The sequence below is a fragment of the Prunus avium genome, chromosome 3 (assembly GCF_965620075.1).
Source record: "Prunus avium chromosome 3, drPruAviu1.hap1.1, whole genome shotgun sequence".
Classification (NCBI taxonomy): domain Eukaryota; kingdom Viridiplantae; phylum Streptophyta; class Magnoliopsida; order Rosales; family Rosaceae; genus Prunus; species Prunus avium.
This window is the reverse complement of record NC_142286.1, coordinates 31070940-31096422: the sequence shown is the minus strand read 5'-3', so window position 1 is coordinate 31096422 and position 25483 is coordinate 31070940. Positions and strand designations below refer to the sequence as shown.

General features: G+C 40.1%; 1 pseudogene; it reads left to right on the top strand.

Annotated features, from left to right (window-relative positions):
* Positions 1 to 6940: 6940 nt before the first annotated feature.
* LOC148295933 (wall-associated receptor kinase-like 6 pseudogene) lies at positions 6941 to 14001 on the top strand (annotated as a pseudogene).
* Positions 14002 to 25483: the final 11482 nt, after the last annotated feature.

The window sequence follows — 25483 nt, the reverse complement described above, 5'->3', positions numbered from 1 at the left end:
TCCAAAAGTCCAATTTTGAGTTCCCTTGCTCTTGGGTAGTTCTACTCTTCTCTTGCCCACCCAATTCCTCATTTGGGTAGCCTCTACTCTTCAAATTGGTGAGGTTGAAGGCCAAGGAAAGAGCAAAAATCAAATTGTAATTAAATGAAAACTGCAATGCAGTTTCCAAAAGTCCAATTTTGAGTTCCGTTTCTCTTGGGTAGTTCTACTCTTCTCTTGCCCACCCAATTCCTCATCTGGGTAGCCTCTACTCTTCAAATTGGTGAGGTTGAAGGCCAAGGAGAGAGCAAAAATCCAATTGTAATTACCAAAACTGCAATGCAGTTTCCAAAACTGCAATGTAGAACTTGTATAAAATTTCACCTACTGAAAAATAAAGAAATATAATGCTGCAAGTAGAAACAAAAGACAGAGACATGGAGAAAAATAAATAAATTTAACCATAAGATCATACCCCCATACCAAATATTACGGACAAATACAATCAATCATACCCAAATCGAATATAAATCCACCCACAATCGAATATAAATCCAAATATTATGTACAAAAATCATGTAGGATCATCTTCCACCAAATTTTTTTGTTCTTATTGTCAAGCATCGTTCTCTTAATCAATATCAATGCATAGTTGATGGACCTGTCTTTCTCAATATGCAAATTGACAAATAATGACAAATTTCAAAATATTGGATTATGATAGTGAAGATTGATGAAGACAAGATGAGAAACAGAGAAATGGGTTATGTTGGCGAGTAGAGCATTTCCTATTCTATTTGGGTTTTATTTATTTTTCCTTTTGTGTAGATATTATGTAATTAGGATTCCACTTATTTCCTAATTAAACCCTACTAGGGTTTGTAACCTGTATTATAAATACCTCATTTCGGAGAATGAAATACATCTGAAAATATTCTACCCATATTATTTGACTTGGTATCAGAGCCGACTTTCTGGTGACCTGTGTGTGTTGTGCCCACCCGTGTTCTACTGTGTGCCCTAATTTCTTTAGGGTTCTTGTGCCTGCGCCTTTGTCGTGTTCCGCTGTGTGCTCTGTCGTGTTCGTGCCTCTATTTCCTGTGCTTTTGCCGTGTTCCGCTGTGTGCATCTGCCTTTACTGTGTTCGTGCCTCTACTGTGTTCGTGCCTCTATTGTGTGCCTCTACTGTCTTCGTACATCTGCCGGATTTGTGTCTGTGCTGTGTTCTGTTGTATACTCTGCGTGATTTGTTGGGCTTCTGCTACAATCATGGGTGATAATTCCATTGTTGGTGCTGTTGCTGCTTCTGCGAATTTGCGTGTTTCTGACTCTATTCCAGGTACTGGCTCTAATACTTGGATAATTGACACTGGTGCTTCTGATCATATGACTTATGATGCTAAATTTTTTGATGAGTTGTCTAGTAACACTCGTAACCCATACATAACTAGTGCTAATGGCTTGCCCTCTCTAATTATTGGCGAGGGCACCATTTCTCTCACCCCAACTCTGTCCTTGTCTCATGCGTTATTAGTTCCCAATATCCATTGTAACTTGTTATCTGTTGGTCGCTTACTTGATACACTTAATGCTTCTGCTACTTTCTATCCTACCCATTGCTCTTTTCAGGATCTTAGGACTCATGAGATGATTGGGCATGGTAAACGGATAGGAAGGTTATATTATTTGACATTGCCTTCTGCACCAGTTCGTGATCGTGTCGTTAATACTGTTCAAAGTTGCAGTGTCAAAGACAAACAACAAATTTGGTTATGGCATCGTCGCTTGGGACACCCGTCATTTGGCTACCTTAAGCGTCTGTTTCCATCTTTATTCCGCTCCTATGATGAGTCCAGTTTTAAGTGTGAGACATGTATTTTGGCCAAGAGTCATCGCACTGTATTTCCTTTAAGTGACAGTAAAGCTGCAAAGCCTTTTGATTTAGTGCATTCTGATGTGTGGGGTCCGGCTCGCGTTACTTCGAACGGATTTCGTTGGTTCGTCACATTTATTGATGATTGTACCCGACTTACTTGGGTTTTCTTGCTGAAAAATAAACATGATGTTGTTTCCATCCTTCCAGAGTTTTGTACTATGGTGTCTACTCAGTTTCATGCTCGGGTCAAAGTATTTCAGACAGACAACGGAGGTGAATATGTGAATAATACTTTAGCGTCTTTCTTCCGTACTCAAGGGATTATTCACCAAACGACAACCCCTTTTACTCCTCAACAAAATGGTTTGTCTGAAAGAAAGAACCGACACTTGCTTGAAGTTGCCCGCTCACTCATGTTGGATATGTCTGTTCCCCATCACCTTTGGGGGCATGCTGTTCTGTCTGCTGCCTATTTGATTAATCGTACTCCTAGCCGGGTTCTTGATTTCAAGACTCCGCATGATGTGTTTGGTGATCATGTTTCCCCTGTCTCCGTTTCCAAGTTGCCCCCTAAAGTTTTTGGGTGTGTTGCTTATGTTCATGTCTACTCTCATCAACGGAGTAAACTTGATCCTTGTGCTCTGCGATGTGTCTTTATTGGTTATTCTTCTACTCATAAGGGTTATAAGTGTTATCATCCACCTACCTAGAAGGTGCATGTTACTTTGGATGTGACTTTCCATGAAGAAGTGCCTTGTTATGTATCTCCCTCCTCTCCAATTCAGGGGGAGAGGGGGAGTGAATTGAAGAGTTTCGGAGTAAAAAATATGGAAGATGTTGGACCTGAAGAAGGAATTTCTGAAGAACATGAAGAAGGATTTTTTGAAGAACAGGAAGCGACCGGTCGCATGGAGGAAGCGACCAGTCGTGAACGAATCTGCCTAGATACGACCGGTCGCATAAAAGTGAACGACTGGTCGCTAACGAATCTGCCTGAAAACGACCGGTCGCACATAGGAAACGACCGGTCGCCTGCCTCAACGAGCGACGACAATGACGATACGAGTGAAGCGACCGGTCGCCAGGAATGTCACGACCGGTCGCCAGGTGATATTTTGGAATTTTTCGAGCCTCTCTCAGAAGGACATAACAGTGATACTATTGACTCTCGTACAGATGAAATTGATACAAGACCCCCCTCTGCCCTGCCACTGCCCCAATCAACTCATGATAATGAGGTGCTTTCTAGTGATGTGCCTACTTATTCATTGCCCCCACGCACTACCCGTGGGAAACCTAAAATACAATATTCTCCTGATATATATGCCAAGTCCAAATATCCCATTAACCATTATATGTCAACTCATCGTTTATCTAAGTCATATGCATCATATTTGTATCAATTATCTAGTGTATGTGTGCCAACTAAGTTGCAGGATGCTCTATCTGATCAAAACTGGGTAGATGCAATGCATATTGAGATGGAAGCCTTGAACAAGAATGCTACTTGGGAGTTAGTTCCTTTGCCAAAAGGGAAAAAGGCAGTTTGGTGCAGATGGGTGTTTACTTTGAAGCATAAGGCTGATGGTTCTATTGACCGTTACAAGGCAAGATTGGTAGCAAAAGGGTATACTCAGACTTATGGAGTGGATTACACGGAGACTTTCGCTCCAGTAGCCAAGCTCAACACTGTACGCGTACTCTTGTCCTTAGCTGCTAATCATGATTGGCCGCTATTACAATTTGATGTCAAGAATGCATTCCTCCATGGTGACCTCAAAGAAGAAATATACATGGATCCTCCACCGGGTATCCTTGTAACCTCTAAGGAGGGTATGGTGTGTAAGTTACGGAAATCATTATATGGACTAAAGCAGTCTCCAAGAGCTTGGTTCGGGAGGTTTGCTGCAGCTATGAGGAAGTCTGGGTATGTACAAAGTAACTCGGATCATACTTTGTTTCTGAAACGTCGCAGAGGTAAATTGACAGCTTTAATAATTTATGTTGATGATATGATTGTAACTGGAGATGATCAGGTGGAAATACAGAGTCTTCAGAAATATCTTGCGTCTGAATTTGAGATGAAATCATTAGGTGACTTGAAATACTTTCTTGGGATTGAAGTTGCCAGATCTAAGCATGGTATTTTTTTGTCCCAAAGAAAGTATGTTTTGGATTTGCTTGCAGAAACTGGAATGTTGGATTGTAAACCCATTGATACTCCTAGTGAGCAGAATCACAAGTTGGGGTTGTATCCCGATCAAGTTCCAACTGATAAAGAACGTTATCAACGACTTGTGAGGAAGTTGATTTATTTGGCTCATACTCGTCCAGATATTGCGTATGCTGTAAATATAGTGAGTCAGTTTATGCACTCTCCTAGTGTAGATCATATGGGGGCTGTGACTCGTATTTTAAGGTATTTGAAAGTAACTCCTGGCAAGTGGTTAATTTTCTCCAAGTATGGCCATACAAATGTAGAAGGGTATACAGATGCTGATTGGGCAGGTTCAGCCACAGATAGGCGTTCGACATCTGGGTATTTTATGTTTGTGGGTGGCAATCTTGTTACGTGGAGGAGCAAGAAACAAAAGGTGGTGTCTAGATCTAGTGCTGAGGCCAAGTATCGGGGAATAGCCCATGGTGTATCTGAGTTACTATGGTTGAGAAGATTGTTGAAAGACCTTGGTTTTGGGCCTAATAAACCCATGGAGTTATATTGTGACAATACGGCTGCGATTGCAATTGCTCATAATCCTGTACAACATGACCGTACAAAGCATGTGGAGGTTGATCAAAATTTCATTAAGGAAAAGTTGGATGCGGAGATTGTGTCCTTCCCCTTCATCCGTTCAGAGTATCAGTTAGCTGATGTTCTTACGAAAGCTGTTTCTACGATTATCTTTCTCAACTCGCTTGACAAGTTGGGCATGCATGACGTCTTTGCTCCAACTTGAGGGGGAGTGTTGGCGAGTAGAGCATATCCTATTCTATTTGGGTTTTATTTATTTTTCCTTTTGTGTAGATATTATGTAATTAGGATTCCACTTATTTCCTAATTAAACCCTACTAGGGTTTGTAACCTGTATTATAAATACCTCCTTTCGGAGAATGAAATACATCTGAAAATATTCTACCCATATTATTTGACTGGTTATTCATCTTACAAATTGGTAAATTCTGTCCAAGAACGAAACTAAAAGTTGAGAATCTCAAAATTTTCCAGTAAATTCTAATATACATTCTATAATTTCAACGAAGATAAAAGCTATTTTCTGTATAATTACATCCTGTCAAATAACCAAAATAATGTGTGTATAAGTACTATCAACTTCGACCACTTGCATGCTTTGTAAATAAACTTTAACCCTCCGGGTCTGGTGATGATAAATTTGCTGCAAAGAGTCAACTATAAAGCCTCCGGCTCTTCCTTTATGGAAAACCAGATTGTGTGCATAATTTCTATGGAGTAACGACACAGCTTTGATGTTGTCAAAACATATGAATGCTGAAGTCATCATGTCTAAATACATGCATACTCATGAGATGAGACCTATTGGTGCATGCCTTGGCGTGGGTGTTGGGGTTATTGCTATTTCTTATTGGCGCATGGTGGTGGGTGTACAAAGTCGTAAAGTAAAGGAAAAACATCACGCAAGAAAATGGTGGTGCTCAGCATTAATATTGACGTGGAGCTTGGGTTTGGAAGCCGTGTTACTTTCTTCAGCTGCAATAGAAAGGAAACTCACCCGAGTCCCGAATTTGACGTTTGGTCTATACTCTGACTGAAAGAACATTATGTTCGCTGCAGTGAGCCGCGGGCATCTTATTCTGGTGGGTCAGCCCGAGTCCTATTCTTAGTCGAGTAAACATCATCGAGGAAGAGTTACGAAGACAAACATTAATTGATGGTTTTAGAAGACTTGGTGAAATGAAAGCCTCGCAGCTACACCGACCTACCCACAAAGTAGACGAACCACCAAGCATAATTATTGTGTCATTGACAAACTACCAACATAATAATTATTTTAGATTTCATTTTATTTATTTTGGCCAAGCCAAACGATAGATATATCATTAATAAAAGTTGAAAGGCTCAATTTCAAAAATCACATTCATATTCAGACCCAATATATGTTTTCAACAGATAATCACGACTACGGTAGTCCTCCACATAAATGAGGTACAAAACACAATAACGACTATGGTACTCCCCAAATCACAGCCCTATGAGCTCGAATCTAGCAATAAACCAATGTTCCCTTTAGCAACTTTTCCACAAAAGTCAAAAAAAAAGCCTAGGATCAAATTTTAAGTTTAGTTACAGATTAATCCATCGTGCCAGACCAAATATTAACTTTAGTATTTCGACTAGAATCAATTTAATAGTTAGATAAGTTCAGTATATATTAATCCATGGCGTGCTGCAAAAATATAACTGGCGATTATTGGGACTATTTAGGGTGACGCTGGTAGTTTATGACGCGGACCTAGTCCTAGTTGCGTCAGTGACGTCCCTGTCATATTTCTGTCATGAATGATATTATATAGTTAGTCTACGTTAACAAAACTGAAAAACTAAAACTAAAATCAGAAACCTATTTGAATGAGAGATTAAAATGGTGTCATCTTCATACTCTAGCACAAAAAATAAAAACTAAAAACTAAAATTCAAATGGTTATCAAACAGACCTTCAGTCAAATAATTAGGAAGTCCAAGCTAGAAGGTTACTAAATTATTTTGAGGAATGAAGGAGCAATTTCAAGCAATGAGGATATTGGCAACGCCCCGGTCAAACTAATCAAAAAGTCTAAGCTAGGAGATTACTAAATGAAATCTGAGAAATGAACGAGAAATTTCAAAGGAATGTCCTGTCAGTGCCCCATGTATTCAAAATTTGATTTGTAGCCCTTTTACTTTTGCGCAATTAAATTTCTACCATAAGTTGTTATTGCCTAATTTTTTTTTTCTTTGGAAACTCCCGAGCCCTATATAAAAGGTACCTTCTCTACAGAAACGCTCCATGCAACCAACTAAGGTCAGATATCATATACAGAGAGAAAGAGGAGGCAGAGGAATTAATAATGTCAATGCAATTGCTAGGTCATCATCATGTGATCATGTTCGTTTTGTTGTTTTGGTGCAGAATAGTTACCGAAACCAAACCAGCGTCATCATCAGAATTAGCTCTGCCTATAGCAAAGCTTAATTGCACGACGCACTGCGGAATTAATGTCAGCGTCCCTTACCCTTTCGGCATTGGACCAAGCAAAGATTGTTACTTTAATGAATGGTTTCAGATAGACTGCAACGAGTCTACTGGGCACAAGCCTTTCTTGAGGCGCGCTCAAATGGAGGTGCTCAACATTTCTATTGATGGCACCCTTCAGGTTAAAAGCCCTGTTACTTTCTTCGGTGCTTGCAAGGGAAAGGAAACTCGCCAAGCCCAAAATTTGACGGGAAGCCCTTTTGTGTACTTGGACAGAAAAAACATGTTCACTGCAGTCAGCTGCGGCCGTCTTGCTAACATAACATCAGATGAGAATGTTGTTCGTGGATGCAGTTCAACTTGTGACGATCAGAGTACAGATAGTGCTACTTATCGCTGCGGTACCTTTGGAACTAACTGTTGCCAAACTACCATTCCTCCAAATATCAGCGTTTTCACTACTGAGATACAGCAAAGAGATCAAATTGATGGTTGCAACTATGCATTTCTTGTTGACCAAGATTGGTTTTTGAACAATTTATCAAGCTACAGAGCTATCCAAGGAATGGACAGAGTTCCCGTGGTGCTGGAATGGAACATCAGCTTAGACAACACTTCACACAAAGAATTTGAAGGATTTATTGGAAGAAAAGTAGTTATGTATGATGGAAATAACTTTAATAAAGACCCAACACCCTATTGCGAAATATATAATGCCACTACTTCTTCGACATACAATCAGTCAAGCGTTCATTGCTTCTGTCCGAGGGGCTTTGAAGGAAATCCTTATCTTCTCCAACCTTGTCAAGGTACGTACGTAATTAATTAAAACCCTTCCATTCCGTTATCCAAAGCTTCGTTCTGGAATGAGCCAACTTCACCATTCATCATCATGTTCATTTGTCTTTCTGTTATTATATTTCAGATGTTGATGAATGCAAGCTTAATCGGTGTATGGATGATCTTTATGTAATGGTGCTAGCTTCATGGAATGCCAGTGGTCCTATATGTAAGAATTTCGTTGGTGGTTTTACATGCAACTCAAATGTAACTACATGTGACTTTTTTGGTGACAATAGTGGTTTCCGTTGCTACGACGAGCCAAAGCCGCCTCGGGCCTATCGAATCAGAAATGTTCTTTTAGGTATGCTCTTATACTGTTTAGAGTTCATTATTATTAATAAAGACCCTTGTAGTATATACTTATCGAATCTAGGCTCAATTTGCATTTATTATTTATATTCTATGGCTATTTTGGCCTTGAACATAAATAATGAAAACAAATTAAAAGTACGTACTTTTAATCACTTATGGCTAGAATAAAAAATCATTAATATTGTTACTCTTAAATTTTGAATTTGACTTTTAAACACTTATGGCTAGAATAAAAAATCATACGTACCTCATATACATCAAATATATATATATATATGAAGAAAAAAAAAAGGGGAATATAATTGGGGGTAAAATAGGCATTCAGAAAAGTCAACCTATCTAGCTCAAAAAATCATCTAACACATTCATCAAGGCCATTAATTCAAAATAGATATAAACCCAAAAAAGGGTTTTAAATCATCTACACATTTTGGGTTAATATCTAATTGAGTTTTGTTGTGAATTGAGCACAAAACTCAACTCACCCTCCCCTTGATCTTGTTGTTGATGGACTTTGTGACAAACACAATTATGGATGAATCACACACACTACACTTGAGAAACCAACCGAGCACAAAATGACACAAGAATTTATAGAGGTTCAGCAATTGCCTACATCCTCTTGGTGATCCCCTTGAGAAATTCACTAATGAAAGAATAAGTTACAACTTTGGTTTACAAAGAAACCCCCTTAGAACTCTATTCTCTCCACAAGCTCTCTTTTCTCTCTCACCCCTTGCTCTACACTTTGATACACTAGAGAACTCTTAAGCCATGATATTATTCTTACATGCTAAACCCCTTTATATAGCCAAATATGCAAGAGTGTGAATGCAACCTCACACTATTCAAATGTTGGCTACCAAACTTAACCATGGATGGCTACAAAACATTCCACCATTTTGTGCCACCAAACAAGTCACCTATTTTTGACAAAGATGGCAAGCCAATATTTACTCACATGGGCAACTCCAAAATTCTTCTAGAAATGAGTCAACCATGTCATGGAATTAGGTAGAAATCCATAGCACAAAAAAGAGGACTTTGTATCCTTAGGTGAGCCAAATTTCCAACAATCTCCACCTTGGCGAACCATTAATCACCCCGTGAACCATTGTTGTCCTTTAGAACCTCTTCAACCTCTTAGAAATCGTTCTAGTAATTTCCAAGAGCTCCACCATGGCAATTAACCTCTTGCCTCAATGTACCTTTGGTGGAAGGTGCTCCACCCAAGTCTAAACTTGAGTAACTTGGACCTCTTGTGCGGAAGAGAGATCCCCCATGCCAAATTCGTTGCTCCTTGCCTTCTTGGAACCTTGAATCTTGGACATGCCTTGATATGCAAACCACATACCAAACCTTTGTTCACTAAATCCCCACATAGCCAACCTTGCTTTTGGATTTAAGAACACACTTCTTTTCATCAATGCACCTCTCCAACTTTCCCGCTTCATGCTCCCTATAGCACTCTGAAACGTGGCTGGAACTTCTTGGTCCATCCATCCAAAACCTAGGGACGGTTTGATGGATTCCTTGGGCCCGGACCTTGCACTCGATGATGGCTCCACCTCAAGTAGAACCCTTTTGTGAGTTTGATGTTGTTGCCCTCCTTCTTCAACCCTTGTGTCAAGCTCCACCTCAAATGGAGTTTCTTCCATGACCTCCTTGGCAAGAAGTTTCCCTTCAACAACATTCTCCTCATCATCCCTTGTCTTGACTTCACTTTCTACACCTTTGAAATCAAGCACCTTTGATAATGAACCGTTAGTCACACAACTTTGACTAACCTTTCTTGCCCAGCTTCTTTTGAGCAAACCTGAAGCTACATTATGTTGAACTGGCTCTTTGACTTTAAGACTTGTTGCCTACTCTTCCTTGGTACCATTCTCTGCACCACCTGCAAATGTACCACCCACAAGCTTGTATGTGTTGTTTGGTTGAATCTCCCCTTTCATAACTACCACAGAACCTTGTGTGACCATGAGCTTCCCTCCTTCGGCCTTGTAAGAACACCCTTGTCTATCCAAAGAGCCAAGAGAGAGTAGATTCGTTCTTAGTGCAGGTACAAACCTTACCTCACTAAGACTCCAAACTTCACCACCTTGCAACTTGATCTTCACAGTCCCTATGCCCAAAACCTCACATGTAGTTTTATCTCCCAACATAATCTTGCATGCCTTCTTTTCCTCATATGTGTCAAACATCTACTTATTTGCACACACATGATATGAGCACCCGGAATCTAAAATCCAACTTGAAGAAGAACTTGAACTCTTACCCGAAGAACTTGCCATGACTTCCCCGTTACTCTTCTCCGTAACCGTCAAGAGCTCATCACAAATGTCATCATCACACACATTTGCTGAACTTTCGGCTTTCTTCATCTTGTTCTGCTTCTCCTTCCAAACTGGACAATCTCGCCTCCAATGATCCGTAGATCCACACTCGAAGCACCCTTCATTGTCCTTGGACTTAGCATTTCTCCTGTTGCTACCCTTGCCTCCACGCTTGCTTGAACGGCTCCCTGCGATCAATCCAGCATCTTGAGAGTTCTCCTCCGAACGTTGAGACATCCTGTGGTGCGTCATCACATCTTGCACCACGTCCTCAAACTTCAAGGTACTCTTCCCGAACATAATAAGACGGAGGCAAGGATGTAAGAAACATGAGTGTCTTATCCTCCGTATTATACAACACTTCCATTCTTTGCAAGTCAGCAACACATCTATTGAAGCTGCTCAAATGCTCCATTAGATTACCTTCCTCCTCCATACGAAGATTTAGGAGTTCTTCCTTGAGGAAGAGCTTGTTGGACAGCGACTTCCCTGCAAACATCTCTTTGAGTTTCTCCCATGTTTGCTGCGCTGTGTCCTTCATCACGTTGATGAGCACCTCATCTGTGAGATAGTTTTCGATGGCTCCTCTAGCCAATTCGTCTAGCACACCCCACTCCGCATCTGTCATGGCTGCTGGCTTCTTCTCCTTGCCTCCCAAGACAATGCTGAGATTTTTTTTGTGTAAGGGCTGACTTCATCCTCCTTTGCCAAAGCGTGAAGTTCTCCTTCCCTGTGAAGGGCTTTAACTCCACCTTCATGCTGACAGATTGTGGTAGCCTCTGCATAGAGCTACTTCCAACTTCAGCTTCCTTGTCACTTGCCATCTTCAACACACTAGCACTTTCTTGTTGCTCCAACACACAGCTCTGATACCACTTGTTGTGAATTGAGCACAAAACTCAACTCACCCTCCCCTTGATCTTGTTGTTGATGGACTTTGTGACAAACACAATTATGGATGAATCACACACACTACACTTGAGAAACCAACCGAGCACAAAATGACACAAGAATTTATAGAGGTTCAGCAATTGCCTACATCCTCTTGGTGATCCCCTTGAGAAATTCACTAATGAAAGAATAAGTTACAACTTTGGTTTACAAAGAAACCCCCTTAGAACTCTATTCTCTCCACAAGCTCTCTTTTCTCTCTCACCCCTTGCTCTACACTTTGATACACTAGAGAACTCTTAAGCCATGATATTATTCTTACATGCTAAACCCCTTTATATAGCCAAATATGCAAGAGTGTGAATGCAACCTCACACTATTCAAATGTTGGCTACCAAACTTAACCATGGATGGCTACAAAACATTCCACCATTTTGTGCCACCAAACAAGTCACCTATTTTTGACAAAGATGGCAAGCCAATATTTACTCACATGGGCAACTCCAAAATTCTTCTAGAAATGAGTCAACCATGTCATGGAATTAGGTAGAAATCCATAGCACAAAAAAGAGGACTTTGTATCCTTAGGTGAGCCAAATTTCCAACAAGTTTTTCTATTTAAACCCCACACTTTTCTTTCTTCACCCTAATACTTAAATGATTAAGCTCTTAAGTTTTTTATAATTGTGTAAAAAGACAAAAAAAGTCATCCAACTTAATGCTTAACCTAGTACATCTATACACACACCACTCTTCATGTTTGATGATGGTAACTTACATATCAATTTAGCTTTGTCAACATTTCTCTCTCAAAACCAACTAGTTTATTCTCAATTTAAAATAATAATAATTAAAATAAAAAAAAATACGGCTACACATTTGACAACACTGTTTTTATCTCTTTTAAGTAATGTGAAATTGAGATGAACTTTAAGTGAGAGTGGTGAGCAGTAAGACAGTGGGGTGTGGGGTGTGGGGTGTGAGGTTGATGAGTTTTATTTATTTTTATTTTTTTGCTGAGTGTGTATTTAGGGGTAGTTTGAGAAGATAGTGGGGTTTTCTTAGAAATTGTGAAAATTTGAATTAGAAGTTAGGGTGAACTTAGAATATGGGGTGAACAAAGAGAAGTGGGGGTTTAAACAGAAAATCTCTATCTAATTTTCTATTTCTTTTAATTATGAAAGCAAGCTTTCCTCAAAATAATGACATTCGGATTTCACTTTGTTGGAGAATGCTGTAACTTTTTTTAAAATTTTTTAAATTTTTTATCCCACATCTTAAATAAAAAAGTAATTCGGAAGAAAAAGTAATTCCAAGTATATTTATATATGCAGGTGTTTTCATGGGTCCCGGACTATTGTTGCTACTCGTGGGTGCATGGTATGCATACAAAGTCATAAAAAAAAGGAAAAACATTAAACGCAAGGAAAAGTTTTTCAAACGAAACGGTGGTTTATTGTTACAACAACAATTATCATCAGGTGAAATCAATGTTGAGAAAATCAAGTTGTTCAAATCAGAGGAGTTGGAGAAGTCCACTGACAAATTCAACATTGATAGAATTCTTGGCCAAGGAGGCCAAGGTACCGTCTACAAAGGAATGTTTGCAGATGGAAGAATCATTGCGGTAAAGAAGTCTAAGATAATAGATGAAGGTCAACTTTCAGAATTCATCAATGAGGTTGTGATTCTTTCACAAATCAATCACAGAAATGTGGTTCAACTATTGGGTTGTTGTTTAGAGACGGAAGTTCCACTCTTGGTTTACGAATTCATACCGAATGGAACCCTTTCCCACCATATTCATGAGCAGAATGAAGACTTTCCACTTACATGGAAAATGCGGTTACGAATTGCAACAGAAATTGCAGGAGCTCTGTCGTACTTACATGGTGCAGCTTCGTTTCCTATATATCACAGAGACATCAAATCTACCAACATACTCTTAGATGAGAAATACACAGTAAAAGTTGCTGACTTTGGAACTTCAAGATCAATTGTGATTGGCCAGACACACTTGACCACCGTTGTACACGGCACATTTGGTTACCTGGACCCTGAATACTTCCAATCAAGCCAATTTACGGAGAAAAGTGATGTCTATAGTTTCGGAGTTGTTCTAGTTGAGCTCTTGACCGGACAACAACCAGTTTTTGCAGTAACCGGGTCACAAGAAAAAGAACACAGAAGTCTTGCCACTTGTTTCATTATTTCGATGGAGGAAGGCCGACTATTTGACATTCTTGATGCTAGGGTTGTGATGGAGGGCTCCAAAACAGATATCACAACTTTTGCTAACCTTGCAATGAGGTGCTTGGATTTGAATGGAAGGAACCGCCCCACTATGAGAGAGGTCACGGCGGAGTTGGAGGCCATTCAAATGTTGGTTGAAAAATCTTCTAATGCTCAACATAATTACAATGGGGTTGAACTTGCTATAAACGACACAAATGAGTATTTGGATGTTGTTTCAAGTTCAACAGAGTCAGCCTCGGATGCGGGCACAAATTCAACATCTGATGAAGTTTGACGATCATCTTCTGAGACATGGTAAACAAGTTAATTAAAACACTTGGGTCTTGTAAAATATGTTTAATTTGATGCTGTACACTATTATTGTTGTGAATTAGAATGACTAACTCACTGCCCTTTTAAGATCTTGTTGTTGATGAACTTTGGACAAAGAACTCAATGATGGATGAGTCTTACACACACACACAGAAATTAACCAAGCACAAATGACACAAGTGTTTATAGAGGTTCAGCAAATTGCCTACATCCTCTTTGGTGATCACCTTGAGAAATTTCACTAATGAAGATTGGTTACAACTTTGGTTTACAAAGGAAACCCCCTTAGAACACTACCCTCACAATCTGTTTCTCTCTCACCCTTGCTCAACACCTTGATACACTTAGAGAACTCTCTTGCTCTCCCCTTGGTTTTTCTGAACAAAGCTCTCCCTAGAAACTCTAACTTGTTTCCAGCTTTTGCCACTACATATGTTCAACATGCTTTCTCCCTTGTGTTATCTTACTTCATCCCATTACCTACACAGGCCAATGGACAAGAGATAGGATATCTGATTGTCCTCCACGTTTTTTCCTTTTAGTCACCACTTAGACTAAGGGTCAGATCAGGTAGGTAATACAATCCCACTTAGCCACCTCCATTAAACCAGAAAATGGAGAGGAGATTAATCAAAATAGGATAACCAATTAGCTATGAGTGCTCTCCCAACTATCCAGCAGGTAGTCAACCCTCTTTTACCTCAGAAGTGATCCATTAAGCACCTGCAAACTTGTGGAAAGCGATAGCCATTGAAAAGACAGTTGAAAATACGTAAGCAAAACATCACAGCACGACTGGAGCGACCGGTCGTCAGGAATGGGCGACCGGTCGCCAGAAGTTTTCCCTCCAGACTTTGAATCTGCTTCTAAGCGACCGGTCGCAAATGTCAGGCGACCGGTCGCTCGTGCTTCATGCGACCGGTCGCAAAGAACTGGCGACCGGTCGCTCCTTGGTTTAGCTCCAGACCTCGAATCTGCTTCAAAACGACCGGTCGCAAATGCCCAGCGACCGGTCGCTTTTAGGCAGTTTCAAATTCTACCTTTGAGCGCCAAAACCTTTGTATCCTTTAGGTGAGCCATTTTTTCCAACAATCTCCACCATGGCGAGCCTAATACTCCTTGTGGACATCATTGCCTTCCAGGACATCTGTAATGTGTTGAGAATCGCCCTGATAACTCTCAAGAACTCCACCTCAATCTTTAGCATGTAACAAGATTGAGCAAGCTCAAACAATGATTGAACTTTGCTGCTGTGACTGGCTTTGTTAGGCAATCTGAAGCGTTCTCATTTGTATGAACCTTCATTATTGTGATGTCTCCATCATTCACCCAATCCCTTATCCGGTGGTATCTCACATCAATGTGTTTGGACCTCCCATGGAACACTTGATTCTTCACTAAGCAAATAGCACTTTGACTGTCACTTAGAATCACCACCAAGTCTTGAGCTATCCCGAATTCCTTTGCCAATCTCTTCAGCCATACCGCTTCTTTTGAAGCTTCCGTTAAAGCCATATACTCCGCTTCCGTAGTAGACAAGGCACTAACCGATTGTAACACTGCTCTCCAACTAATCGGTCCTCCACCACAAGTGAAGACATATCCTGTGGTGGATCTCCTCTTGTCTAAATCTCCTGCATAATCAGAATCTACATACCCCGACACACATGCATTTCCTTGTTGTCTTTCAAACAATATCCCAAGCCTTTTGGTGCCCTTCAAGTACCTGAGAATCCATTTTGCTGCTGTCCAATGTTGCCTTCCAGGATTCGCCATATACCTTGACACCACACTAACGGCTTGGGCTAAGTCGGGGCGTGTGCACACCATTGCATACATGAGACACCCTACCAAGCTTGCATATGGAACTTTACTCATTTCTTCCTTCTCCACATTCGTAGAAGGACATTCTTTTGCACTTAACTTAAAATGCTCCGCCAAAGGAGTAGACACCGGTTTGCAATCCATCATATTGAACCTTTCAAGTACCTTGGAAATGTACTTGCTTTGTGACAGCCACAACTTGCCTTCCTTTCTGTCTCTCCTTATCTCCATTCCTAGGATCTTTTGTGCAGCACCAAGATCCTTCATGTCAAACTCCCTTCCAAGCAATGTCTTCAAATTCTGGATTTTTGACATGTCCTTACATGCAATTAGCATGTCATCAACATAAAGAAGCAAAAGGATGAAGTTACCATCCTTGAATGCATGAGAGTAAACACAACAATCAGATTCACATCTTCTATACCCAATCTTCATCATGTAGGAATCAAAGCACTTGTTCCACTGCCTTGGAGATTGCTTCAGCCCATACAAAGACTTCTTCAACCTGCAAACCAGATTTTCCTTCCCTGCTTCAATGAACCCTTGAGGTTGGCTCATGTAGATGTCTTCCTCCAATTCACCATGAAGGAAAGCAGTCTTCACATCCATTTGCTCCACCTCCATGTCCTCTTGTGCTACTATGGAGAGTAGTAGTCGTATAGAAGTATGTTTCACCACCGGAGAGAAGATTTCATCATAATCAACTCCCTCCTTTTGTAAGAATCCTTTTGCCACCAACCGAGCTTTGAATAAGGTGGCACCCTTCTCATGCATTTCTTCTTTCTTCCTAAACACCCATTTGCAGCCAATAACCTTGCGACCTTTGGGTTTAGGAACTAACTCCCAAACTGAGTTTTGGTGTAGAGATTCCATCTCTTGCATCATAGCTTCCATCCAACTTTCCCGTTCCTTGTTCTCAACAGCTTCTTGGAACGTGGTTGGTTCTTCTTCACTAGCATTTAGGGCATAGTGAATTGCATCCGTCTCCCATCCAAACCTTTGAGGTGGTTTGATGGTTCTCTTGGGCCTGGACCGAGCTATAGATGATGGCTCCACCTGTTCTTGAGCCTCTTCTTCTTCTTGAGTGTGTTGTTGATGCTGCCCAGCTTCTTCCTCTTCAATGTCAGACTCCACTTCCTCCTGAACGTCTTCAGTTGGCTGTTTTCGTGAAGTCTTTCTTGACACCTTCTTGAGTGGAACTTCAATGGTTGTTTCTTTCTCAACAACATCCTCCTTTGCCTCTGAATTCTTGACTTTGTTCATAGGTATGGTCTTCTCATCAAACACAACATTTCTGCTGAGTATCTTCTTGTGGTTCACTGGATCCCACAGCTTGTAGCCCTTCACACCACTCTCAAATCCGATGAAAATACATTCAAGAGACTTTGGCTTCAACTTGGATCTTTCATCACTAGGAATAAGTGCATATGCACTGCACCCAAACACCTTAAGATTCGAATAATCGATTGACCTTTTAGACCATACCTCCTCTGCACACTTGAACTCAAGATTTCTTGAAGGTGATCGGTTAACCAAATAGGCAGCGTGGTTAACCGTTTCTGCCCAAAAAGATTCGGGCAACCCTGCATGAATTCTCATACATCTCTCACGCTCCATGAGAGTTCGGTTCATCCTTTCCGCAGCTCCATTTTGTTGGGGTGTCTTCTTCACGGTAAAGTGCCTCTTAATGCCTTCACTTTTGCAAAACTCAAGGAACTTGCTGTCCTTATATTCACCATCATTGTCACTCTTTAGGATCTTGATCTTTCTTCCGGTTAGGTTCTCTACTTCCGCCTTCCACTCTTTGAATTTGGTGAAGACCTCAGATTTCTCCTTCATGAAGTAGACCCAAACCTTCCTGGAAAAATCATCCAAGAAAGTCACAAAATAGCGAGCTCCACCCTTCGATTTAACCAGTGATGGCCCCCATACATCCGTGTGAATATAATCTAGCACACCCGTGCTTTCTTCCTCTTTGTTTCGCTGCTTGAAAGCTATTTTTGATTGCTTTCCCATGGTACAAAATCTGCAGAACTCAAGCTTGCAACTTTGAACACCTTTCAACAATTTTCTGTTGTGTAGTTCCTGCATGCCCCTCTCACTCATGTGCCCTAGCCTCAAATGCCAAAGCTGAGTTTCATCTTCCGAGTCCTTGCTTGTAGATACAGCTGCTCCACCTATGATTGTTGTACCACACAACCTATATAGACAATTAGGTTGAATCTCTCCCTTCATAATCACAAGTGAACCTTTTGAGACTATGAGTTTCCCTCCATTTGCTTTGAATGAATAACCATTCTTATCAAGAGTTCCAAGGGAAATGAGATTCTTACGCAACTTTGGAATGTGCCTTACCATTCCAAGCGTCCTAACAACCCCATCATGCATCTTTACCTTGATTGTACCGGTTCCTTTGACTCTACACATTGAGCCATCCCCCATCATCACTTCACTGCTATCTTCTTTCTCATACGTGTCAAACCACTCCTTGTTTGAGCACATATGATATGAGCATCCGGAATCCAAAATCCAATCGGAAGAGGAACACCTTGAAGAATTAGCCAATGCATTTGTTTTAACATTGCTATTAACACACAAAAGCTCACCATCACTTTCCGTGACATCCTCCGCTGTGTTTGCTGCATTCTTCCCTTTGTTCTTCTTCTCCTTCCATATGGGGCAATTCTTTTTCCAATGCTCCTTTGACCCACACTCGAAACAACCATCTTTCGCCTTGGATTTGGACCTTCCTCTATTGCCTTTCTTGCCTTCACGCCTCTTTGAACGACCTCTCTCTCCGGTCTTTGCAACTAGACCTTCGCCTTGAGAGTTTTCTCCCGAACGTTGAGTCATCCTATGGTGTGTCATGATGTCTTGCACCACAGGCTCAAAATCAAGAGTAACCTTTCCGAACATAAGAGTGGTTCGAAAGTGTTTATAGGACGAAGGTAAGGATGTCAACAACATGAGAGCCTTATCCTCCGGACTATAATTCACATCCATTCTCTGCAAGTCAGCAACACATCTATTGAAACTACTTAGATGTTCCATTAGATTTCCTCCCTCCTCCATCCGAAGATTTAGGAGTTCTTCCTTGAGGAAGAGTTTGTTGGACAACGATTTCCCTGCAAACATCTCTTCGAGCTTCTCCCATGTTTGCTTCGCTGTATCCTTTATCACGTTGATGAGCACCTCATCGGAGAGATAGTTTTCGATAGCTCCTCTGGCTAACTCGTCAAGAACTCCCCACTCATCATCCGTCATGCTTGCTGGCTTCTTCTCCTTGCCAACCAACACAACATGGAGCTGTTGTTGTGTAAGAGCTGACTTCATCCTTCGTTGCCAAAGAGTGAAGTTCTCCTTCCCTGTGAAAGGCTTTAACTCCACCTTCATGCTTGCTGCCTGTGGTGGCTTCAGATGCTGTGAACTGCTACCACTCTCAGCTTCCATGTCACTTGCCATCTTCAACACACTAGCACTCCAAGAGAAGAACTAGCTCCAGCTGCCAAACACAGCTCTGATACCACTTGTTGTGAATTAGAATGACTAACTCACTGCCCTTTTAAGATCTTGTTGTTGATGAACTTTGGACAAAGAACTCAATGATGGATGAGTCTTACACACACACACATAAATTAACCAAGCACAAATGACACAAGTGTTTATAGAGGTTCAGCAAATTGCCTACATCCTCTTTGGTGATCACCTTGAGAAATTTCACTAATGAAGATAGGTTACAACTTTGGTTTACAAAGGAAACCCCCTTAGAACACTACCCTCACAATCTGTTTCTCTCTCACCCTTGCTCAACACCTTGATACACTTAGAGAACTCTCTTGCTCTCCCCTTGGTTTTTCTGAACAAAGCTCTCCCTAGAAACTCTAACTTGTTTCCAGCTTTTGCCACTACATATGTTCAACATGCTTTCTCCCTTGTGTTATCTTACTTCATCCCATTACCTACACAGGCCAATGGACAAGAGATAGGATATCTGATTGTCCTCCACGTTTTTTCCTTTTAGTCACCACTTAGACTAAGGGTCAGATCAGGTAGGTAATACAATCCCACTTAGCCACCTCCATTAAACCAGAAAATGGAGAGGAGATTAATCAAAATAGGATAACCAATTAGCTATGAGTGCTCTCCCAACTATCCAGCAGGTAGTCAACCCTCTTTTACCTCAGAAGTGATCCATTAAGCACCTGCAAACTTGTGGAAAGCGATAGCCATTGAAAAGACAGTTGAAAATACGTAAGCAAAACATCACAGCACGACTGGAGCGACCGGTCGTCAGGAATGGGCGACCGGTCGCCAGAAGTTTTCCCTCCAGACTTTGAATCTGCTTCTAAGCGACCGGTCGCAAATGTCAGGCGACCGGTCGCTCGTGCTTCATGCGACCGGTCGCAAAGAACTGGCGACCGGTCGCTCCTTGTTTTAGCTCCAGACCTCGAATCTGCTTCAAAACGACCGGTCGCAAATGCCCAGCGACCGGTCGCTTTTATGCAGTTTCAAATTCTACCTTTGAGCGCCAAAACCTTTGTATCCTTTAGGTGAGCCATTTTTTCCAACAATTATATGTTGTTTTAGATTATGATGTTCTGTAAGGTAATGTATGCTACGTACTATCAGTAATAATCTGAGAAGTAAAGATTCAGTGAATGAGCATTCTAAGAGTTTATAATGACTCAAGACCCTATTGCTTTATGTCTAATGACATACAATAATCCTTCAACGGTCAATTGTTATTGTCCATTCGGCTTTGAAGGAAGTCCCTATATCTTCTCCAAGCTTGTCAATTGTTATTGTCCATTCGACTTTTTCTTAATTAATATTAAATGGAAGAGAATGAAGCCGTCAAACATTGCTTGTCCTTTCCTCAGTTTCTTGAGGCATTTCATCGAACAACTTGTCCTCGTTATTAAGAAAAATATCAGATCCACAATTGAGCTACTATGTACACAAAATGCTTGATCTGAACTAATTTTATTTTTCGTTTGATAATTGCACTTTATTTATAAATAGTAATGAATACATAAAGGAAAATACTTATCTCTTACTTTGAAAGTAGAAACTCCTACATTTTTGTCAATGGCGGTATGACATGTGTGTAGAAGTTTTTCTTTTTGTATTTTTGATGAATTATTTTTGCAAATGCGTCAAACTAAGATATGCACCAAGTAGGAGAATCTCCTTCCAGGAAAGGAGGCAAGTAATATCCATATAGAAATATAATTCTTATGTTTTTCGTTTTCCTTTGGCGTTGGCTAATATATTCCATTTCAGATATTGATGAATGCAATTCCTTAAGGACCTTGCAAGGTCCTTAAGGAGTGTTATAATGCTGACTTTCCAAAATACGGTTTTTTTTTCTGGCCATGGTGTTGTGAATTAATGACTAACTCACTGCCCTTTTAAGATCTTGTTGTTGATGGACTTTAGACAAAGAACTCAATGATGGATGAGTCTTACACACACACACACATAAATTAACCAAGCACAAATGACACAAGTGTTTATAGAGGTTCAGCAAATTGCCTACATCCTCTTTGGTGATCACCTTGAGAAATTTCACTAATGAAGATAGGTTACAACTTTGGTTTACAAAGGAAACCCCCTTAGAACACTACCCTCACAATCTGTTTCTCTCACACCCTTGATCAACACCTTGATACACTTAGAGAACTCTCTTGCTCTCTCCCTTGGCTTTTCTGAAACTCTCACAAGAAACTTCTTTTGTTTCCAGCTTTTGCCACTACATATGTTCAACATGCTTTCTCCCTTGTGTTATCTTACTTCATCCCATTACCTACACAAGCCAATGGACAAGAGATAGGATATCTGATTGTCCTCCACGTTCTTTCCTTTTAGTCACCACTTAGACTAAGGGTCAGATCAGGTAGGTAATACAATCTCACTCAGCCATCTCCATTAAACCAGAAAATGGAGAGGAGATTATTCAAAATAAGATAACCAATTAGCCATGAGTGCTCTCCCAACTATCCAGCAAGTAGTCAACCCTCATTTACCTCAGAAGTGACCCATTAAGCACCTGCAAACTTGTGGAAAGCGATAGCCCTTGAAAAGACAGTTGAAAATACGTAAGCAAAACATCACAGCACGACTGGAGCGACCGGTCGTCAGGAATGGGCGACCGGTCGCCAGAAGTTTTCCCTCCAGACTTTGAATCTGCTTCTAAGCGACCGGTCGCAAATGTCAGGCGACCGGTCGCTCGTGCTTCATGCGACCGGTCGCAAAAAACTGGCGACCGGTCGCTCCTTGGTTTAGCTCCAGACCTCGAATCTGCCATAAACGACCGGTCGCAACTTCCCAGCGACCGGTCGCTTTTAGGCAGTTTCAAATTCTCTCTTTGAGCGCCAAAACCTTTGTATCCTTTAGGTGAGCCATTTTTTCCAACACATGGAACATTAGTAACGCTTTATGTGAGAATATTGTTGGGGGTAACAAATGCTCCACTCAAATATAACTGGCGCTACCAGTGAGTTTTATGCTAGGGGTGAGTATTCATGCTACTTCAGAAACAGGCCTCCAACCTCTCGATCAATCAAACTTAGGCCTATTCTTTTAGGTAAATATATGCTTTCCTATATATACTTACTCTCCTTCATTTGGTTGATTATGGAATTCATTTCACAGGTATACAAATGTGTTTGCATAATTATGTAGGTCTTGGGACTAGCATTGGACTATTGTTATTACTACTTATTTGTGCATGGTGGGGCATACAAAGTCATAAGGAAACAGAGAGACATCAGGCGCAAGAAAATGTTTTTCAAACGAAATGGTGGCTTGTTGTTAGAAAAACAATTATCATCGGGTGAAGTTAATGAGAAGTCCACCGACGATTTTAGCATGAATAGGATTCTTGGCCTGAGAGGTCAAGGTACTGTTCACAAAGGTATGCTGGCTGATGGAAGAATTGTTGCTGTGAAAAAGTCTAAAATAGTGGACAAAGGCAAACTTTCAGATGTCATCAATAAGGTTGTAATTCTTTCACGAATCAACACAGAAATGTGGTTCAACTGTTGGGTTGTTGTTTGGAGACTGAAGTTCCACTTTTGGTTTACGAATTCATATCAAACGGAACCCTTTCCCATTATATCCACCAGCAGTTTCGTACTTGCACTCTGCAGCTTCCGTTCCAATTTATCACCGCGACATCAAGTCGACCAACATACTCTTAGATGAAAAATAAGTTGGAAGTTTGAATGAAATTCAAGGACTCTTGTCCCGCATTGGTAGAAAGAAGAAAAAGTGAAGTCTTCATAACTGTGGTAGTCCCACACTTAAGTAATTGAAACTTGGGCCAAATAGAAGCCAATTGGGCTTCAAATTCAATTTGGGCATTGAATATTATAGATAATATTTAATTATAAAAAAGATGGACCTTGGACCCTGGGGCACTTCAGATTTAAATTAATTTTTTAGTTTCGAATTAATAATTTTTAATTAATTCAAAATAGTTTAATTAACTGTTTTTTAACAGTCGTTACTCTTCTGATAAGGTTTCAGAAGTCTATTGTCTGAGAGAAAAATGATCAAAGTTCGCCAGATTCTAAGTCCTAGTGCTAGGGCTTAGAATATAAATAGTTGAATATTGGGAGGCAGTCACCTGTAGAACTTCAAGCACCAAGAAGTGGTTTAGTTTCGAATTAATAATTTTTAATTAATTCAAATTAGTTTAATTAACTGTTTTTTAACAGTTGTTACTCTTCTGATAAGGTTTCAGAAGTCTATTGTCTGAGAGAAAAATAATCAAAGTTCGCCAGATTCTAAGTCCTAGTGCTAGGGCCTAGAATATAAATAGTTGAATCTTGGGAGGCAGTCACCTGTAGAACTTCAAGCACCGAGAAGTGGTGAAATTACTGTCGTTAGGACATTGCATCAAATCTTCAAGCCTCTATCTCAAATCCAAGTCAGTTTCATTTATTTATTGTTTACTGTATTTCAAATTACAATTTGTTATAAATATTCAATTTCGTTGGTATTTATATACTGTTAATATATAATCATTTTTATTAGTCACTAATTATTGTTTTTCCAACAAAATATAGAGCAAAAGTTGCTGATTTTGGAACTTCAAGATCAGTTGCGATTGACCAAACTCACCTCAACACACATGTGCATGGGACATTTGTTTACTTGGACCCTGAATATTTCCAATCTAGCCAATGCACGGAAAAAAGTGATGTCTATAGCTTTGGTGTTGTCCTTGTTGAGCTTTTGACGGGACAAAAACCAATTTATGCAATAACAAGGTCGACAGAAGTAGAAGATCAAGAATATAGAAGTCTTGCCACATATTTTAATATTTCAATGCAGGAAGATCATCTATTTGACATACTTGATGCTCGAGTTTTGATGGAGGGTTCTGAAATAGAGATCAAGTTAATTGCTAACCTTGCCAGAAGATGCTTGACTTCGAATGGAAGGAACCACCCTACAATGAGAGAAGTCACAGCGGAGTTGGAGGCCCTTGAAATTTCAGAAAAGACTGAATATTCTCCACAAAAGTATGAGCGGAGTGAATTTTCGAAAAAAGATTCCATCGAGCATTGGATGTTATCATAGGTCCCACAAGAACATGGTCAGCTTCGAATGATGGTCCAATATATATATATAGTGAGCTTCAGGTGAGGATCCCTCAAATAAGTTATTTGAGGGACACTCTTCTAGAGCCCACTCCGTATTGTATTTCATTAACAGTCGTAGAATGTATATTAACACTCATGAGAAGTGCATTAACAGTCATGTTGGGTTGTGTGATTTGTATGTGTATTAACAGTCATGACGACTCCTTGGGTTGCGTGACTCGTCTTTTTCCCCATTATTAATTTTTTTTGTTTTTGTTTTGATTTTTTTATAAAAATGTGGGCTAGGCTTATTTTGAATGTTTGAGATTTTTTTGTGAAGTTTTGGGATTGGGTTTGTTTTAAGAAAATTGATGGCAATTTTGTAATTTATAGGAAGTTCAAAGCCTCTTTGTTATGTTGTAAATGAGTTTTTGGTGTGTTTCTAAAGTCCATTTCATGTATGTTTTTTTATTTTATAATTTAGGCCTCTATATTGTGTATAATAGTGAAACTTGAATTAATGAGTTCAAATTTAATGGGCTGCAATCCCCTGTTCTAGCCCTGGATTTTCTCGGTGATCACCAGCCATATACCTCAAAAACTGCAACTCAATCATTAATGTCAATATCCAATATTTTTATAACATCTGTATTGATTTATTTATTTATTATATGAAACCAATTGTGCAGAGTTGTGAAATTAATTAATTATAATCGGCAATTTTCATCAGTCTTAACTACACACTGGGACCTCTTTCCATCGAGAAAAGACACAAATACGGCTCAGGGTTCGGAAAGAGGAGATATCCCCCAACAAAAGACAAATGAACAAGAAGGATCTTAAAAACAAACACATACAAAACAACCCAATGACCAGAACAACAAGAAGCTGAAGAACAAACACACACATCAGGAGGTAATTAGGAACCTCAACATCAGAGGTTAAAGACAACTTTATTTGTCAGAAAAGAGATCCATATATACTTTTCATACTTAGTAAATAACTAAGTGAAAGAGGAAGGAAGAAGGTAGAAGACCAATTCATTAGTGCAGT